Consider the following 16056-nt stretch of genomic DNA (forward strand, 5'->3'; position numbering starts at 1 on the left):
GGGGGAGGGGCAGAATATTGTGCCTTAATTTCCAGGCAGAGGAGATGAGGTGTGCAAAATCTCCGAGGTGTTGAGGGTTTTTATGTATTGGAGAGATCGAAAGGAGACCAGCATGGCTGAAGTGGCTGAGGATGACGGGGACAGTGGTGCTGGAGGAGGCCGGGCAGGTCAGCCAGGGACAGGCGAGGCTTTGGGGTGCACTTTCGGGTCTTTATCATGAGCTCAGTGTACAGCCCTAAAGGGGTTTAAGTAAGGCTGAGCCATGACCTATTTTCTGTCTTTGAAGGTATACTCTGTACACAGGGTGGATCGTGGACTGGAAAAGGGAGAGAGTGGAAGCTGGGCAAATACCTGCAAGTATCCTGCGTTTCTCCAGGAGAAGGATGATAGGGCGAGGATGGTGGTGGCACAGGAGCTCGGAACACTTGTCTGGAGGGAGAATGTTGGAGGCCAGCGGCATCGAGATTGTGATTGCTCTCATTTGCTCACTGAACAATCTTCTGTTCGTTTGGCTTGATCTTAACCTGCCTGTAAGGTGCCTATCCCTGGGATTTCAGGAAATACTTGTTGACTAAAGAAATGTGAATACGTTGGTCAAGCTGGACGGAGCAGGTGTCCAGATGTCTGGCAATTACGCTTTTCATTGTAAATGAATATAAAGGCAGTATAGCTTTATGTATCAGTCTCTTCTGAGCTTTCTTAGCATGTATCAGTACTGATAAACGTAATCATTTCTGGAACCTCACTGAGATAGACTTTTGGAGCCAAGAAATTTGACAGACAGTCCTGAATTACCTGTCAGTCCTGAATTCTCCGAGGTGAACGTCACCCTGTGGAGACTCTCTGAACAGCTACCTTTCCCTGGCAGTATCGTCTATTTTGATCAATGCTTTTCCATTGTCCTTTTTAAAAAATTTAAGTAAGCCCAAGATAGTCATATCCACGAATTGTTTCTGTCTTTAGCAATTATTCCACCCAGTGTGGGAAGGTGCTGCCCACCTACAAAAAAAGAACTATAGAATTTGATTGTCTAAAAGGCATATTAAATGTAGAAAGATTCAGAGTCAAGGAGAACCTTGTTCTAAATTGTTTCTCTGTGCACCTAACTTTTTATTATGGCACGTTGATTTCCTATGAAACTTAAAGTTTTTGTTTTTCAAATCATCTGTTATCGAGGCATCCGGTGATACTTGTCTGAAGGGCTCTACCTAGGAACTCTGGGAAGTTGGGCAGCTGAAATAATTGTCTAAGGTTTAATGAAGCCCTTTTGGAGCTCCTGAGTTCAGAAGATGTCAAAGAATGGTATAAAACACGTGTGCACATTTATGGCTGACTGTATTTTCCTCATCTTTTGCAGGGCAAAAATGGAAGAAACAGAGGTACTTTTAGATGGAGCAAAGTGAGCCACTGAACAGGTAGATAACTGAAAATAGCAGGGTGTGTGTATACATTAGCTCAATGAATTAGTATTTGTGAAGTCCTTGGTAGAGTACCCAGTGCATAGTAAATACTGTATGTAAGTATTTGCTCTTATGAAATTCTTTCGAATGTAACTGAGCCCAAAACAAACCAGTTGTGCAGCCAAGAAAGTACCCCACAAAAGCAAGCCTTTGCTCCTAAAGCAACTGAGAACATCGTTGGTAAATTCTTTTTTTTAATCATTGGTAAATTCTGACATGGTCTCTGTGTGACCTGTCATGCTGGCCTGAGAAACTTACGGTCTTCTTAATCTTTGAACACCCAAAGTGTTTGCACACTCATCCATTTTTGAATTTGAGCATTCATTCATGATGGATGACCTATTAAGCGTCAGGTCCATTTCACTTTTTGAAACAAAACAAACTTTTAAAAAATTCTTGAAGTAATTCCTTACCGTTTGGGGAATGAGATCACGAAATTTGAACTGTCCCCTTCCTTGGCCCCTGTGCCTACCTCTCTGGGTCTGCACAGTTCCTGCCTTCTTGCCTCGCTGTCGGGAGACGTGGGTGTCCTGGTGCTCTAGAATCCCACCTTCCCTCTCATTTCAGCTCCTCTGTTCCCCCGGCTCCTCAATAGGTCAGCTCCGTTCAGGACAGGGAGGAAACGCTGGGAGTGGGGCCCACAGTCTGATTAGGTAGAGCTAGACATTTCTCTAGATGGCATTCATATTGCACCTCCTCTCCCCCTGCCCCAGCTTCTGTTTTACAATTTCTGTAGTTTATTCTTTTTTTTTTTTTAATTTTTAATGCTTATTTATTTTTGAGAGAGAGAGAGAGACAGAACGTGAGTGGGGGAGGGGCAGAGAGAGAGGGAGACACAGAATCCGAAACAGGCTCCAGTCCCCGAGCTGTCAGCACAGAGCCCGATGCGGGGCTCCAAACTCACGAACTGTGAGATCATGACCTGAGCCCAAGTCGGATGCTTAACCAACTGAGCCACCCCGACGCCTTGTCGTTTACTCTAAATATTCTGTTGTTTTATGTTTTGTCATGTCTCCCTTCTGCGATTTTTGGATATTACCTTTGGAAATTAACTCTTCTGTTTGGAGATGTTCCCGATGACATTGTTTACTTGTGAGAGCTGGGCGCTGGTGGGGCACTCGGTATGTCCGTGGCTTTCAGACCTTTATGTTGGAAGCCCCCAGGAAGGGACCACGTGCTGCACCAGGAGCCAATGCACACCTTCGTGCACGTGGCTGTACGGTTTCCCGAAGTCATACCTTCGCTGTTTGTGAATTGTGATAGAATGTCCTAGTCTGTTGTATTTGATCCCTTTTTTTTCCTCTTTTTTCTCACGTCTTTTCTCTTTAATGCTTTGCATAACCTACAACTGCTGGTCAGTTGTACTCTGACAGGCTTGCAGTATTTTTAGGTGGTGGCAGGGGTACATGCTTTCTTCCTGGCCATATTCTGTAGTAATGTGCACAGGTCTCTTTTACCCCTACCCACTCCTTCAGACTTGCCTTATTTTCATTCCTTCTGTGCAAACCTTCTCTTTCCTTTTGTAACTAAGCTTCTGTTTCTATTCCACATGCTCCTCACTTCTCAGCTTTCTTTCTGTTTGAACTTTGACTTTCCTCTCCTGACCGATAGCCAAGAATCATTTTACCACTTTTTAAAAAATCTTATTTTTAAGTAATCTCTACATGGAGCTTGAATTCAACAACCCCGACCGAGATCAAGAGTCGCACAGTCCACCGACAGAGCCAGCCAGGCACCCCTCATTTTACCATTTTGAATGAAACAGATTCCTATGTACTATTAGGTCTCGCATATTAAATGTAATTTTCAAAAAGTAACACTTATTTTTCATTAATTCCTGTATTTGCTTATATCCCCATATGCAGTTTTTCAGAAACCTTACTTTTCTGATGGTCTGATCTCACAATTCATGCCCTTGCACGGTCCAGGGATCACAGAAGTCTAGTAATGCGGGAGTCTTCTCTACCCTGTTATCTTTTGGGTTGGTGTCATGGGTTACAGAGAGACATCTGCTGGCTCAAATGTAGTGTTGCATTGTTTTTCTATCCTGAAGTTTAGTGTATTGTCATTTTTAGGACCTTAAAGTTTCATAGTGCGCAGGTAAGCTTGTCTATTGGAATGCATTGAAGTCATTCACCTAATCCCTTCAAGCGTTTTTTTTAGCATTTCCAGCTCAACATGTAATGAACTGAAAAGTACTGGTATCATACCACCCTGTCAAGAAGCTGATACCTAATGGGGAAAAGGATTTCATGGCCAAACTAGATTCCTTCCCTTCATGTGCTCTTAGTGGGACCACAAAATGATAGTTTAGTAAAACACCCAGTAAGCCAAGATCCATTTAAAACTTCTGGAAATGATAATTCACTTTTCCAAGATAGTTAAGAACTTAAGTTTTACACGGTTTAGGTTTGCAGCTTGGTTGTATACGAGTGGTACATTTGGTTCTGGTTATAAGACTAGTGCTGGAAAGCAGGAATCTAAAATCTAATGCTTATTTATTTTGAAGCTGTAATTGGAATATTGTAATAGCTTCTGTGCAGTGCTTGTTGTAGCAAAATTTTTGTTCATTTCAGAGGCGAGTTTATTTCTCTAGGAATCATAATTATATACACCTAAGATTACTCAGTGCACACAACAGCTTTTAAAGATTATAATGTGCATAGTGGTTCTTTTAAACAAAAGTAGTATTCACCTGTCTTTGAGGAATATTTCTAAGGTTTTGTAGGCAATAAACGAGGCAGCATGCTCCAGTTTTCTGTCCTTGTTTACTCCTGGTACACAATCCATGCCTGGAAGCCAGTGAAAAAACACCAAAATTTGTGTGTCAGTCCCTTCAATCAAGGGCTTTGAGAGCGTACAGGAGAGAGAGCTAAAACCGTGGCCTGCCATGGCTCCAGCTCCCAGCAGTTGTCTCTTCTCCCGTCCATTTCAAAAGATAAACTAAGTGTCATCGAACAAGATCATACCGGCTTCAGGGAATGGCAGAAAAGGATGTTATTAATCGTTCAAGAGGACAAATTACGGCAGAAATCTAAACAGTATTTGGGAACATCAAATACTGTGTTTGAATTTAACAACCCCACACAAGAAGAACGACACGCATTTTTTAAAGTATTTCATACTTGCCTAATTTTTCTGGCCATCTTCCTTTATGCCTGTTCGGAGAGGGGAACCTGAGAAGAAAATAGAAACTATTTTTCCCTTAATCAAGGCACCTGGATTGTCATGAGAAGTGGGAGAAGTCACATCAGGTAGCCAAGCACTTCTTCTAAAAGCATGAAGGAAAGAAACAGAAGACAGCAAACAACAAGATCTGAAACAAAGTGTGTTATGGGTTGTGAGTTTTGAACGTCAGTGCTTAAGTTGGCTTATGGTATTGCCATGAAATAAGAGGAGTGAAATGCTTGGTTCCCGGTCAGCGCTCGGTGGGTAGCAGCCGCTGTTGCAGTGTACGAAGGCACCCTCCGTAAATTCTTCTAGTTGTGTTTCTTCTAGGCAGGGATGGATTTGTTTTGATCCAGCCTATATTTTTCGTGATGGTGTGTATGGCAAAGGAAACAATAATATTAATGGCATTTATTATTTTCCCACATTCTAAGCCTTGTGTGAAGAGCGTGAGGGAAGATACTGTTCCATCCCGGTTTTACAGGATGTGCGTGTTGTAAGAAGGCTTAGTTAGACTAGCGTGTGGAAGAACTCTGTTACCTAGCCCCTGTTGGGAATCAGCACTAGCCAGTCTCATCAGAACCATATGCTGGTCGGCTCTGAATAATGTTGCAGCTGTATATAAGCTTTAAAAAAAAACTTTGTTTTACATTGTTCATTAGCTGTGATAGCCAGAAGGGAAAGTACCAGTTACTGAAAGAAAGTGGGGTTTAATAACAGAATTAAAAAGTAACTCAGAGGGGCACCTGCGTGGCTCAGTCGGTTAAGCATCTGACTTCAGCTCAGGTTGTGATCTCATGGTCCGTGAGTTCGAGCCCCGCATCAGGCTCTGTGCTGACAGCTCAGAGCCTGGAGCCTGTTTCAGATTCTGTGTGTGTCTCTCTCTCTGCCCCTTCCCCGCTCATGCCCTGTCTCTCTCTGTCTCTCAAAAATGAATAAACGTTAAAAAAAAAAAAAAAGTAACTCAGTTTTCTAAGTTTGGAGCATTGCTTTTTACAGTCTACTGGTTAGTTCTCAGGGATAGAGTAGTGGTAATATTTTCTAAAAAGTTAAAAGTAGCCTCTTTTAAAATGTGTGTAGTCAGAATATCCTCGTGTTTTCAGATGTACTTAGTATATCTTGCTATTTTAGTAGGAAATGGTCTTTTTAAGGTAGACAGATTCCAAAGGATTTCAGTAGTTTGGGTATGTCTACATCAATAATGGGAAGAAAATAAATCCAGGACCTCTGATTGAAGAGGCAAATAAATATGTATCTATAACTGATTTTCAGTTTCCCACCTTCATAGCATGAGTAATCAAAAATTCCCTTTTCGCGATAACTTACTTTCTTGTTTAGTTTTTGCTTTGGGGTTCTTTGTTTTCTGGAGTGCAGAGGAACTGCCAGTGGGTTCAGAAGTGGCTTGTATAGGGGCGCCTGGGTGGCTCAGTCGGTTGAGCGTCCGACTTCGGCTCAGGTCATGATCTCATGGTTTGTGAGTTCGAGCCCCGCGTGGGGCTCTGTGCTGACAGCTCAGAGCCTGGAGCCCGCTTCGGATTCTGTGTCTCCCTCTCTCTCTGCCCCTCCCCAACTTGTGCTCTGTCTCTGTCTCCCTCTCAAAAATAAAATAAATAAATGTATAAAAAATTTTAAAAAAAAGAAGTGGCTCATATGTATCTGTGGAAGAGAGGAATATCCCTGTAACTTAAAATATGTCGCAGATATTGCCAGGTGTTAGAATTAATGCATTGGGAGTTTATTACATTTCATATTCATTTGCCTAATCCTAAACCTATGAAAGTCTAGGGCAAAGCAGGAGTTTAACGAGACAATCTGCTTGAGGAGCTCTCTTGGCCCCCCTCCCCTCCTCTTCCCATCTTTTTTTTTCTTTTCTTTTAAGATGAAATTAATGTAGGATTAAGATCAAAGATACTTGAAGGGGAAAATAAGTTGCAAAATAAACTAAGCTTGTGAATTTGGAATTGAAAGGTAGGTTAGAGGACGTTTACCTTAACGTTTTCAATTTGCAGGTAAGGAAAGTGAGTTTCCCAGAGCTCCTGGGGCTTGCACAAGGCCACGGAGCTAGTAAGAGGTGAAACTGATCCTGACACATAGATAGGACTTATTCAACCAGAAACTTCAATGGGATTTTTTTTTCATCTTTATTGAGGTATAGTTGACAAATAATATGGTAAAACAAAGCGTACAACAGTGATTTGACAGATGTATACCTGGTCAAAGGATTTCTTTCACTTGAATAATTTTCAAAAATGGCTATTTAACTCAGCCTCCTTTTGTCTTTTGTTTTTTGTTCTTTAACATACTATTTGGAAAGTATGGGTCTTAGCAGAATGTCCTGGAAAGCAGAGCCTACTCATATACCCAGTGCTGTTTTTTCCACTCTGCTACATTGAGGGTGGCCTGACATGTGCACAGACAGGAAAGGAAGAGAGAAGCCCAATCTTTGCCTCAGTGACCATGAGGCTGGTGTGGGATAACTAGTAAACCTGGAACCACTTCCTTTTCTAACAGTGGTTGCTCCCTGGGAAGTTCTGTGTCTCTCTCAGCTGGTACCCCTGAATTGTGTACCCCAATTCAGCCTAGAAAACAACACCCCTAGTTCCTGTAATCTAGGGGGAGGCATCCAGCAGATCCCCTCAATAAACAAAATGCTCCTGTTTGGAAGGTTCTTATCCAAATTACTTTTTACTGGTATAGAAGCATCTGGATGGCTGTCTTAAAATGAATGCGCTTGGTCCCAAGTAATGAAACAGAGTAATTGGGCAGCAAAATGAGCATCACCACCAAGAAAAGTCCCACTATGTAATACCACTAGTAAAAAGTGTCATATTCTACCCAAAGGCTATATCTTTTTTAGAAACTGCTCAACTAGATTGGTACATACTTGAATCATCCTTTTTTTTTTTTTAACCATAGAAAATGTACCCTAACCCATGTGAAAAGTATTGGTTTTAGATGCAATGAATACCTGTTAGAAATCTAATCTGACCTAGAAAAGAAGTACCTTTGAATATACCTAAAAATAACCTAAAATTATTATAGTGATAAATACTAAAATCCTATTTCTGGCTTCTGCTATGACTTTGACACAGGCATCCACACAGTTACTATTCAATTAGAAATTTTATTTTGACAGAACTCTACCTTATATGTATTTTTAAAACGTGTTACATTGCCTTACTTTTTTTCTTTGGTTGATTGATTGGTAAGTAATCTTCTAAACCCAATGTGGGCCTGAATTCACAACCCCCAGATCAAGAGTCATATGCTCTTGCCACTGAGCCAGTCAGGTACCCCCACCATTGTGTTACTTTTTTCTTTTTAAGTTTATTTATTTCGGGAGGCGGAGGGGCCGAGAGAGGGAGAGAGAGAATCCCAAGCAGCCTCTGCACTGACAACTCAGGGTTCGATCTCATGACCTGTGAGATCTTGACCTGAGCCAAAATCAAGAGTCCGTCACGTAACCCACTGAGTCACCCAGTTGACCCCGTTGTCTTACTTTTAATAGACTTTTTGGAGTATGTATATATAAACAGAGTATGAGAAAGCGTTGTCACAATATACTTAGGCCTCAGATTTTAACTTTGTTATCGGAGTATTTCATTGCATTTTGAAAGAATCCTGAATTACTTGAATAATTGAATTCTCCACATACAGTACATTATTATGCATTAATTTTTTTTTATAACTTTTTTAAGTTTGAAAGATAATCCTGTTTGGCCACAAGGCATTTTTATGAGGAAAGTTTCAAATTATGTGGCCGAGGTGTGGGGGTCAGATGAAGATCCAAACATGATTTCCCTTTGGTTCTGGGATTCATTTGCATGGGCCGTTTTAATTCAGATGGTATAGGAAGAGGAACAGTACTTTTCTTCTGCTTTCAGTGTGGAGAAGCACATTGTGTTTGCTCAGCACTTAAACAGTGCTGTGTCAGTTTCTTACTCGTGAACCTGGTAGCTGGAAATGCTAACCTTGCTACCGAGGATAGTGTCGATTTTTATTTAGGATAGTGTCGATTTTTATTTATTTTACTGTCTGTCTAGGCTCCGCGTGCACAGCTTACTCCATTAACCTGATGGCAAAGGTGGGTAGATTGGAGGAAAAAGAAAGCTTTGGTATATAATGCTTTCATACTTTTCTGAAAGACGATGGTGCACCTGTCACGGTGTGTATTATACCTGCGATATCTTTGGATCTTGTTTGAAACCCGTGTGTAGAGTAACATAAGTGGATGCAAAGAAGGAAGCACTCCTCAGAGCTCTGTGTAACCCAGACTGGCAGTAAACACAAGGGCTGCCGGCTGCCCGCTGGTTTGTGGAGATAAGACACGGAAGGGATGTGTTAGAAATGATTGGCTAGGGGGCGCCTGGGTGGCTCCGTTGGGTAAGTGTCCGACCTCAGGTCAGGTCGTGATCTCATGGTTCGTGGGTTCGGGCCCTGTGTCGGGCTCTGTGCTGACAGCTATAGAGCCTGGAGCCTGCTTCAAATTCTGTGTGTGTCTCTCTCTCTCTGCCCCCACCCCCCCCCACCCCCGCCTCTGTCAAACATAAATAAATATTAAAAAAAAAATGATTGGCTAATAGGAAAGTTTAAGCATCCAATAATGAATTCTTTTTAACTTTAAATAAATAAAGGAAGCTCGAGGCGCCTGGGTGGCTCAGTCAGTTGAGCGTCCGACTTCATCTCAGGTCATGATCTCACAGTCCGGGAGTTTGAGCCCCTCGTCGGGCTCTGTGCTGACAGCTCGGAGCCTGGAACCTGCTTCGGATTCTGTGTCTCCCTCTCTCTCTCTGCCCCTCCCCGGCTCATGCTCTGTCTCTCTCTCTCTGTCAAAAGTAGATAAACATTAAAAAAAAAATTTTTTTTAAATAAATAAGAGCTCAACTCATTACCGAAAAGCAGGGACACACTCAGTTGCATTTTTACATGTTTTCTCGGGAGGGAAAGAAGAGATGGAGTTTGAACTAATTTGTTGGGAAGCGTGTTCAGATGCATCAGGGTATCAGAGTGTAAAAGAGGCTAACTCTCTGTGGCATAGATGATGGACTTGAACCGCAGGAGAAAGAAGCAGGACAGCGAAGCCCAGGCAGTAGTGTTAGGAGCATAAGTTTGCCTTTGGGTGTATTTATTCCCTGCTTCCTCCCTGTCACAGACTTACCTCAATTAGGGGTGAGTGTGGAATGAACTGTTAAGGATGCCATACAACAAAGAGGGAAGGCTCGGGATCCAGACTTCTGGGTTGAGATATGGCTCTGCCTCAAAGGCAAATAACTTAATTCTCAGTCTCCTCATCCATAAAACATGGAGAGCATTAGTATTTACCTTTGTAGGGTTCTTGGGAGGATCAAATGAGTTAATGACATGTAAAGTGCTTAGAACCCTATCGGGCGTGTAATAAGCATTGGGCGTGTGTTAACTATTCCTATACTATGTGACCTTACTTAATTTTTTAAAATAATTTCATCCTCTCTCCATAGCCTCTGCCTAGAGAGAATAGACACTAAACTGATGAATGAGTGGATAATGACTTGAATGGTATCTTTACGGTGGTTGATTAGTAATGTAAATGCATCTTCCGTTGTGGGTCACTTTCCAAGATGAGGCCATGTAAGCACAGGACGGATTAAATTAAATCCACACATGTATCCTTCCCACCTGTTTTCAAACATGATCTTTAATCTTCTTTCCTAATAAACCATTTTCTTTCCTAGGACTCAAAGAAAGGATTATGTTTGTGAAAAAGTAGCACATAACACACACACACACAAAAGTAACAACTATTTTATGAAACAGTAATTACACTAAGTGTGAAAAACTCTTTTCTGTTTTATTCTATTCTCTGCTTATAGTGCATCTAATTTATTTTACAAGCCACTAATGGATTACCCTGCAGTTTGAAGAACCCTACATTAGACAAGTTTGACTCTTGTCCAGAACCAAATAGGGATTGTAACCCATATTCCCTTCCTTTTCATTCTCTTTCCATAATTGTCCTATAATGGAACTGGAATTCACCAGCTTTAGACACACACGGTCACACTCACTCAAAAATGCCGTCCCATCTATTCAGTAAGTCCAGATTTTGTGTTGTCATAAGAAAGAGCTTTAAATATTACTGTATTTCAGATTTCCTTTTAGCACGTTTATAACATTAAAAAGGCATGTAGCTTGGGATACCTGGCTGACTCAGTCGGTGGGGTATGCAACTCTTGATCTCAGGGTTGTGAGTTCGAGCCCCACACTGGGCATAGAGCTTACTTGAAAAAAATTTCATGGGGCTCATATCACTATAAGACAGGGTCCAGTAAGCATTGTCAGGAGACCGTTTAAGGTTAGGTATGATAATAGTAACCGATGTCTCAGATAATGATAATATAACTTCAGTTCCATCTCACCCTCCCCGATTAAATAAGGAATTAACTGTGTTGTACAGAAAAATGATTTTATTGTTAGAACAGAGCTCCAGAGAGCTGTTATCCTGTATGGTCGGTCTATAGGCTTGGTTTGTTCCTTCTTTTTGGCCAGCATCGGTTGCTTGGGAGCCTGCTGCTTAGAGCTCTTCATGCCCCGTGGCCATGAAGCTGAACACACACCGCTCACTACCCCATGCTGAGCCTTGACTCTATTCTCATCGACTGAGTCCCCAGCCAGGCCAAATAACTGCTTCTGTTGAAAGATTGACAACCAAATTCTTACCAGATTGAAAATGCGAAGCCTTCCTAGATTGTAAACACTTGGCTTTGCACACATTCTGGTCACATTCATGACCATTTGCACGTTGCCTTTGGTCAGTCTTCCGTACGCTCTGCTCCACACAATAGCCAGACTGTCCTGGCTCAGCTGGAGAGGTCTAATCCAACATTTTCCCATCTTATTTGGCAGAACTCTATTAAATTCTCTTCTTTCCCCACCCCCTTTTTACGTTATAGTCTTCATTAATTCCCTCCATTCATGCTACCATGTTTCCCTATATTTCAAGTAAATCTCTCTTTTTCTAAGCTTTTTTTTCTTTCTTCCCTCTGTTAAGTTTTGGAGAGCCCCCAGTGATGCTAGTCATAGCTATAAGCTCAAGGGTAGGGATATAATAGTGGTCAAGAGAGAAGAATGGAGTATATTTGGAGGTACAATAAGGCATAGTAACCAATGTCATCAACTTTTGAATGATTTTAATTGTCGTAGTGTAGCCATCCTCTTCTGATTAAACTTTCTCACACTTGCATATAGAAAAATCAAAATCATTCTTAGTTGTATTAGTTTATTCCTTATGTAATTACTAGTGTTGTTACATAGTTACAATATACATTTCATTTCAGGTACATAGTATTACAGATACCTTATAAGTGAAATAAGTTTCTGTGGTGGGATCTGTGCACTATCACTAACAGCATCATTCCTAAGGGAAAAGTAACACCAGTTCTGAACCCCAGCCCTGGTTTGGGTAACATAACCAGGTATTTGAGGACTGTTTACTGTCCTTATTTCTCTTAACCATGCTTTTTGTTCCTGGAAAGAGGTTGACTATTTTAAAATCATCTAAGTACTACTAGAGTGCTTCCATAATTACATTTAATAATCAATTAAAATGAAAATCGTGGGAGAATTCACAGTATTTTGAAATGAGAAATATGGTTAATCATGGATTTTGAAATGACAAGTCGCTTTTATTCTTTATATGTATGTGAATGTTTAGGATACAGTCTTAGACCTAGAGTTTGCTACTTTTAAACACTGTGTTTATTCTGAGGGATAGAACTTTCCCCCCGATTCAAGTTACTGGTTCCAGGTGACTCTGGCCATTTTCTCGCATGAACACCAGAAATACGTTGTCTTTGCCTGATGAGACACAATAACCTTTTTAAATAAGACTGGGGAACAGCAGCCAGAAAATGCTTAAAAATAGAAAAGGCTATTCCACTTTCTTGTTAGCAGAATATTAGAAGCATTGACTCTTCATAAGGGCATTTCAGTCTTTGTTCTCTGTGCTGATCTGGTATTACACTTTTTAAAATAATGATTACCTAGCAACACTTTAAATCCATTTTCATACTAAATCTCAAGGTAGTGTTTTTTTTGTTTTTGGCTTGAGTTTTATAGTATATAGTCTGAAACTTACCGTATCATAAGTGGCAAGCTAATGGTCACTGGTGAAAGTAGGATCAGAGCAGGGGATCTTACATGTCCTGGTGATGTTCTTACTCATTTAAAATGAATTATCTTGGGGCACCTGGGTGGCTCAGTCGGTTAAGCATCTGACTTCAGCTCAGGTCATGATCTCATGGTTTGTGGGTTCAAGCCCTGCATCAGGCTCTGGGCTGAGAGCTCAGAGCCTGGAGCCTGCTTCAGATTCTGTCTCTTTCTCTCTGCCCCTCCCGTGCTCACTCTCTGTCTCTCAAAAATAAACATTAAAAAAAAAAAAACCTTTAAAAGGTAAAATAAAATTAAAATAAAATAAAATGCATTATCTTGACAAGATTTTGTGTTTATAAAATGACTTTGAACTTGCAAATATCCTAAGGATATTGTTGCCAAAGAGATACAAATAAAGACCATAATTTTTGTGAGGGTCCACATAAGCCAAATATGACATAGAATTACTGAGTTTAGTGTAGTAAGCAGCATTTGAAATGTGATTTGATGCTTAAGAAATTGTGCCCGACTTGGAGACACAAAGGCACACATAGAATAAAATACAGTATGAGTTTTAAGATGGCACCAAGGTATGGGATGGGAAGAGATAAAATAGAGCCTTTCGGGTTTGGCAGCGTTGCCTCAGTAGCCACCTTGGGGGGATAATGAATAAAGTGGGCCCAAAAAACCCCCAGGGAGGGACTTTGCACCCTCAAGTCTTCCACATCTACTAAGGACATTCTGCTTTCATCCGGTGCACGGATGGAGCTTTCTCCTAAGGTTTTATTTGGGGGAATAAGAGTAGTTCCAGTGCTCACATCTAGTTTGAGAACCATTGTCCTGCCAGATTTAGATTTTCCTGTTAGGCAAAATACTTAGAGCACCAGACCAGCTCATCGTAAGGAGGAAAGGTATAAAGTCAGTGTCCTTGCTGTCAGATGTCACATGTGCTGGTCATCCTGATGCACAGAGGGGGAGCGAGCACTGGAGAGCTTATTTTGAAATGTTTTGTTTTCTAAGTTGGGGTCCCCATATCCAGAAAAATTCCTTAGAAACTTTGTATGTATTGGAGGAAAAGGTAAAACCCTTTTTTATTAAAGTAAGTCATAATTTTCATACTTGTTGGTGATGTTCAAAAAAACATTTATTTTTTTTTGTTCATGGTATAATGATAGGGTTTCCCCCCAGCACTTTGCACTGAAGTAAATTGACTGGACAAAATGGAGAACAGGTGATTTGAAAACCATTGTAAATATTCTGAAAGTCCCCACAGTGTTAGGTTGGATAAAGAATGTACCAAGAACAAGAAATATGGAAGTGTGGCATCATTTCAGATACATTTCTCAGTTTCTTTTTTAAAAAATCTTTTTTAAACAATGTTTATTTATTTATTTTGAGACGAGGAGGGGCAGAGAGAGAGGAGAGAGAGAGAATCCCAAGCAGGCCCCTTGCTGTCAATGCAGAGCCCAATGCGGGGCTATGACGCAGGGCTCGATCTCACAAACCATGAGATCGTGCCCCGAGCCGAAATCAAGAGTTGGATGCCTAACCGAGACCCCCAGGCGCCCTGAAAATATCTTTTATGTGCAGGGGGTAATGGGGTGGAAGTAGGTACAGGGGCCAGTGCAAAGTCAGTCGTAGGCAACGCGCTGCTGGTGTTCCTGCTGTTAGATGTAGACTCCTGAGCATATGTATTAGTACACTTTTGCAGAAGTTATTTTTTGTTGAGACTTCTATGGCAGACAGAACTGGCCGAAAGTTCTTCGTCTGGTGTCTGGAGCATAGTAAGCAATCAGTAAACATTAGTGTCCTCTCTTCTTCTATTTCTTCCTCTTGTTTTTAGCAGTGTATTTTATCTTGTTTTCCAGTGGCAGCATCTTTTAATGTAATGTTCATTTCAGCCTTGAGCACTGCATTTTTCAGGTTCTGAAGCTCAAGCTTTTCTCCCTTAATAGAGGGATAGAGAGGTGGCGGGGAGTGGGGGGGGGGGGGCGGCGGCGGCGGCGGGTGGAGGTCAGGTGAACCCAGTCTGGCTCTTCTTTTCCCAGTTAAAGCCACAGATTGTTCTGGGGAGGCTTTAGTGTTCTTATTGCTTCTGATTTCAACAGTAATCAAAGACAAAACAATTGAATAAGAAAGGAAAGTGGCAGCAACTGTTATCAGTTGTTCAGTCCCATTGTCAGGAAGACCTACAATCTACTTGCCATGCAGATTCCTGGGTTCTACCCCCAGAGACTCTGAGTCCACTCTCAGGTCATTCTAACGCGCATGGTCCAAGGACTACATGCTGAAAACCTCTTAATTCTAGAAAGATCCGTTTACACCATTGCTCCATTATTCTTGTTTTCATTCCTTGGTTGATCATTACTGTAGCACAAAGATCAGATTTCTTTTGAGAGTTTTCACCGCTCCTTGGTAATTCTGAGCCTCCAAACCATGGCTCAGAATTCTTGGCTTAAAAATAATGTGTACCATGCCTATACCAATGCATAACTCTTACGCCGTCATATAACAGGAGAAACTTTGGCGGTGGTTTGAGATTAATTTGTAAATTGCCAGTGTTGACACAATAATTCTTTCTTTCATTGGCATTGCCTAGTGAAGCAGTCTCACTGTGGTTTGTTCTCCTCGTGGTTTCCGTAGTGTTAGAGATTCTGCTACAGAAAAACGAACCCTTTCTGGTTTTGAATCACTCAGGAGTTACTCTTGACTCTTTATATAAGAGGCATGTCCTGGGAGGGGGCAAATCAGACCTCCACACGCGTTGCCTTCTCCTAGCCAATAGCGTGCTCAGAACGTGGATATTACAACGTGCAGTTTCATTCATCAAGGGGATTTTCAGGCTCTAGCAGCAAACTGCTTTGAGTTTTTGGGTGAATGCTGGGCTTTTGGGTCTTTGCATTAACTCTGCCATAGAATCAAGCAGGTGCATCTGGCTGTTAGAAGAATTAATGGTGATTCAGGTAAGGATAAATTGGAGAAATTATTTTTTTTTCCCTTTGGGTGGGTTTGAGATTTTAGAAGAATTAGTCCTCTCTTTGAGAAGAGCTCAGAACTATTTAAGTTAGTCCCTCTGAATTGCTTTATAGTGTTACTCAGTGTATCATCGTTTTAATGTGAAATCCACCCTCTTCAAAATGTAGTTTCATTTTCAAACATTAAAGTGAGGATTCCGTTTTACTTTCTGTGCATGAAATTTTTTAAACGAAAGAACTATAGTTGCTAAGATACTAATTACACAGAGTTTCCTGGTTTAGAGCTGAAGTCTTATAATTTTAGAAAGTATGCTTTAAAGGTTGGG

At 41.2% G+C, this 16056-nt stretch overlaps 1 long non-coding RNA gene across 1 annotated transcript in view; it reads left to right on the top strand.

Moving 5' to 3' along the window:
* LOC128314715 (uncharacterized) overlaps positions 1-16056 on the top strand; it is a 48568-nt gene continuing 32512 nt past the window's right edge. The window contains exon 1 of the long non-coding RNA XR_008296630.1: positions 1-1415. This is a non-coding gene — a long non-coding RNA (uncharacterized LOC128314715). The remainder of the gene's footprint in view (positions 1416-16056) is intronic.

This window comes from Acinonyx jubatus, chromosome A2, assembly GCF_027475565.1.
Source record: "Acinonyx jubatus isolate Ajub_Pintada_27869175 chromosome A2, VMU_Ajub_asm_v1.0, whole genome shotgun sequence".
Classification (NCBI taxonomy): domain Eukaryota; kingdom Metazoa; phylum Chordata; class Mammalia; order Carnivora; family Felidae; genus Acinonyx; species Acinonyx jubatus.